Source organism: Coenobita brevimanus, chromosome 98 (genome assembly GCF_032717465.1).
Source record: "Coenobita brevimanus isolate Jiangsu-jjx chromosome 98, ASM3271746v2, whole genome shotgun sequence".
NCBI lineage: Eukaryota > Metazoa > Arthropoda > Malacostraca > Decapoda > Coenobitidae > Coenobita > Coenobita brevimanus.
Window position 1 is genome coordinate 31774926 of NC_137051.1, and position 5338 is coordinate 31780263.

The following is a 5338-nucleotide window of genomic DNA, read 5'->3' on the forward strand; positions in this document are numbered from 1 at the left end:
GACACTAGACCAATTGACTAAATATTTAAAGACTCCTTTTTGTTCACATCACGCTGTCTCCTGAAACATTTCTCCGTAGTATGACCAAGCTTACTACAATAAGTACATTTACTTTTCTGAAATTTAGAGGTGGAGCTGGTATTTACTTCCTGAGAAACATCTTCTTTATTCTCTTTCCTGTTACCTGTACTCTGAGTAGAGGCAACGTACTTACTCTCAGCTTTCCTTTTTTCTTTAGAATATCTCTTGTGAGTGAGAACATATTCATCAGCTAAAACTGCAGCATCAGACAAATTATCTATTCTTTTCACATCAAGATATAGGCTTACATCTTTATTAATACACCTTTTGAAGTCCTCCAGCAAAATCATCTGCTTAAATTTATCAAAATCAGAATTTACATTCTTAGAATTTAACCACTGCTCTAACAGATCTTCTTTGATTTTTGCATACTCAGCATGAGATTGCTTATCTTGCTTATAAGTTGTCCTAAATTTTACTCTATAGGCTTCAGGAACAAGCTCATAGGCCTTAAGAATCAAGCTCTTAACTACATCATAATTATCAGATTGATCCTGAGGCAAAGATGCATAAGTTACTTGAGCTTTACTGGTGAGAACACTCTGAAGCAGTACTGGCTAATACTTTTTGGGCCAATTAAAACCTGTAGCTATCCTCTAAAACAACTGAAAATACTTTGTTAAATCAGATTCATTAAAAGGAGGGACAAGTTTAACATTTTTAGCCACATCAAAACAATCAGAGCTAGATGATCCAGTTCCGCCTTGTTTCATGCGATACTCATGGTCTGCCTGAATCCTACAAGTTCAATTTGTGCCTGAGCCTGTGCCTGTGCCTCCTGAATACGAGCCTGAGACTCAGCCTCCTTAGCACGTGCCTGAAACTCGGCCTCCTTAGCACGACCCTGAAACTCAGCCTCCTTAGCACGAGCTTCCTGCAGGGCTAGCTGTAACTTAGCTATTTCAATCTGCGTTTGCTCATCTGGAGGAGTTACATTAAACAAGCTTTTATAAATCATGCCAACAATTTGATCTTTAGAATGATGAAAGCGAACAGCAATTCCCAATTGTTGAGCAACAAGCTTAAGTTCATTCTTTGTTCTGTTTTCTACATCACACACTGTTTGCACATTTGACAAAAAATCTTTGGCTTCATCAAGAGTAGTAATAGTAGACATCATGAATAAATCACAGTCACAAAATATCAAGCAATATCGTTATGATAATATCCTGAATATCCTGATAAGAGGTCGCCAAATTTATGTTATGAAACAGAGAGAGATAATGAACACTTCAAGTGAGAATACTAAAATCACTACTGTCCCGGAAAGTTCCAGGTTCAAAACAAAAGACTTAGGTAAAATTACAAGTTAAAGTTTAATGTTCAAACTAACAACTAAACATTGAGGACTCATAAGGATAATGTAATGGCAAAACAGGTTACATATATGGTTAACTGCAATAGCCTCTATTAACTCGAATTTAGCAAGAGCAAATTTATCTAAGTCAGCCCTGATAAAATGAGAAAACCGGATAATGCTCAGTTAAAGCAAGATATAATATTATTACAGATACAAAATATTACTAATACTGGCTGACAGTAAAAATTTTACCAGGCTTACGAATTAACGCCTTATGCTATACAGTACAAGAAAAATGGTAATAACACTTATACTCAAATTATACAGCAGCTAGATGGTTGGAGACTTCCTGAGCACTCACAAAAATAATAATATACCGTACAGGGGAGGACAGAGATGTGAACAGAATGAGGAGTAGATCTAAGTGGCAACTAATGCAGAGACTGAGCTCATTATATAGGGGCCGGCAGAGCTTGATTCAACTTGTAAGAAGGACGCGGAAATGAAGGCATAGAGGACGAAGAGTTGACACTCCTGCTCTGAACAACAGAAAGAACGATTTACTCTACTATAAGGGGGAGAAAGGGGGAGTGAGGTAGAACACGCAAGCCTGGTCACTATGGAAGCCACGTGGCGAATCGTGATCAAACCTGCAGCATACTGTACATTAGAATTATACAAAGGATGATGAAATCATAGGCTATGTAACAATATATATATATATATATATATATATATATATAAATCTATATATATATATATATATATATATATATATATATATATATATATATATATATATATATATATATATATATATATATATATATATATATATATATATACTCGTATATCATCAACCATTGCAAGTCCACTGCTGAACATAGGCCTCCCCTAACCTTTCCCACGAATTCCTTGACTGAACCAATCTCTGCCACTTTTTGCCTGCAAACTTCTCAGTCTCATCTCTGCATCTCCTGTCTGGCTACGCTTACAATCTCTTGGAGTCCAGTCAGTCAGCCTCTTGCTCCATCGGCTATCCCTTATACTTGCTACATGACCTGCCCACCTCCATTTCTATTCTTTTATAACTTCTATAATGTCTTTGACTTTAGTCTGCTCTCTCACCCAAGTTGATCTCTTCATTTTTCTTAAGGAAAATCCCAGCATTGATCTCTACATTGCTCTTTGAGAACGGATTCGTTGATTTTCCATCGATTTTGTCAGTTTCCAAGTCTTACAACCTACGTCATAGCTGGAAGTATACATTCGTTATATACTTTTCGTTTCATTCAAACTGGCCTGCTACATTTCATGATATCTCTATGTTTAACGAAAGCTTTCCATCCAATTGTAATGCGTCTTTTTATTTCGCTATCATTATCATTTGTTAGTTTTAGTATTTGCCCAGAATAATTGTAATCCTCGACTTCTTCAAGAATCCCTTCGCTTATTCTGATGCTGCTCATTGTTGTATTTGGATTAAACATTAGTTTTACTCCGGTTCGTCTTTAGCCCTGCTTTGAGACTTTCTATGTTTAGGTCATTTAACATCTCTTGCAATTCTGTGCTGTTTCGATTAGGAAAATGTAATCTGCAAATCTTAAACGATTTAGGTTTTCTCAATCAATGTTTACTCCTTTGTTTTCTCAGTCTAGCTTTCGGAAAATACTTTCTAGGCAGGCTGTAAATATTTTTGGGCTGCATCTCTCTGATGCACGACCTTCTCAATCTTATTTTTTTCCAAGTCGTTATGTAATTTAACTGTAGCAGTTTCCTCTTTATATATGTTTTCGAGCAGATTTGCAATGTTCTTATTTACCCCTTGTTCCCGCAATGAATTTATAATTGCTATGTGCTCCACTGGGTCGAAAGCCTTTTCGTAATCAACAAAACCTAAACACAGTGCTTTATTATATTTATACTTTTCTCAATTGGCTGATTCATTGTGTGTAGATGATCAGTAGTCGAATGCCTGCTTCGGAACCCTGCCTGCTCACTAGGCTGGTTTTCTTCTAAATTTGTTGTTATTCTGTTCGTAAGGACTTTAGGTAAGAGTTTGTATATAACTGATAATAAGCTAATGGGTCGATAGTTATTAACATCTTTTGGGTCGCCTTTTTTGTACAAAGTAAAACAGCTATTGCCTTATACCATGGTTTGGATTTTTATTTTTCTTCTTTATACACTGAGTAAATAAGTGGGCGAGCCTGTTTCGTACTTCTTTTCTTGCATCCGACAGTAAACCTGCTACTGTTCCATCTTCTCCTGGGGCCTTCCCTCTTTCTACACTTTTAAGATAAATGTTTACTTCACCTGGTGTTACTTCTGGTATTTCACTTGTCAGCTGAAGAGTTGGGTATTGTTACTATTCTCTTTCATGCATACAGTCCTTTGTAACTTTCTTTAACTCTCTTCACCATCCTGTCTCTGCATTTGATGTCTACACTATTTTTTTCTTTCAGTTACATAATTTATTGCTCTCCTAATGCAACGTTACTTCGGACCTGTTTCAAGCATTTTCATTTTTTGATGGTTTCTTTGATTTGATCCATCTTTCGCTTTCTTCTTTCTTCTCTCTATCTCGTGTTCATAAGCATATTTATTTCCGGCCTCTCTATTTCACATTTCTTTTTATTTTTATTTTCATCTCCTTTCTTGTTTTCATGAGATCAAGGGTCATTTTTGAATACTTGTTGGCTTTGGTTGTATTAGCTTTTCCTACTACCTTCGCTGATGCTATTAACATTTTTGTCAGTCTATCATTCATCAATGTCACACTCAGCATAGTTTAGAGTCTGTTCGTTATTTGTAATTGAAAGGCTGCTTTGTTTTCGCCTACTTTTACTGGGCATATCTTTTTACTTTTAATCAGCTTCTTCCTTTCATTTCTGAAATTGAATCTGGCTGTGCAACCCGCCATTCTATGGTCACTTCCAATTTTTTGCTGATAACTGTTATTCTAATAGTGTTATTCTTATCTGCTATAATGAAGTCAATTTCATTCTTTGTTTCTCTATTTTGGCTTCTCCAGGTCCATTTTCTCCCTGTTCTTTTGTGAAAGAATATGTTCAATATTCTCATGTATTTCAGAAAAATTTACCACCATTTCACCTCTGCCATTCCTCTCTCCCACTCCAAATATTCCCATACATGCGTCTCCATTTTTCGATTTCCCAACTTTTGCATTGAAGTCTCCCATGAGTATAGTATATGTGGTCTTTTCTTATTCCATAATCTGGGAGATGTCACCATAGAATGTTTTTATTTCTTCATCTGAGCTTTAAGAAGTCGGTGCATATACTTGCATTACTTTCAGGGTGTATCTTTTGCTTAATCTAATTACAATTTATGCTACTTGTCAGATACATTGCTGAATTTCACAAGGTTCTCTGCAAGATTTCTTTTAATTAGAAATCCTGCACCACTAACTCTTTAGTTTTCCTTCTTCTGTAGTAAAATAGATGGTGGTTGTCTTGGAGCGAATTAATTTTCTTCTTTGCTGCGAATCTTACTCAGACCTACCATATCCCAAATAATGTCTTCTAATTCATTTAGGTATCAAGTTTGTACTGTTCTGCAAGGCTTCTTACATCGTATATGTAGATCTTCATATGTATGCGAGAGGATGTTTACTGCATATATGTCATGAGTCAAACGTATTGGAATCTCATGAATCGGCAGAGGCCAAATACCTTCTTGCCAAATCGCCGAGGAGACAGTTCTATGTGTAAACAGTGTAGTCGTGGCATTGGCCAACACACACAAAGGAAACTCTCTATCTGCACACTGAAAGATTGTATGAGAGCCAGAGATCAACTACACTCCGTGGGTGTAACATCTAAGCTCCCAGTAAAGCATCCAGTAGTACTATGGAGTCTTGAAGATCAACCTGAACTCCTTATGGCAAATCTACGGGCTCACATCTCACATTTTGATGGCAGCAAGGTCAAGAAC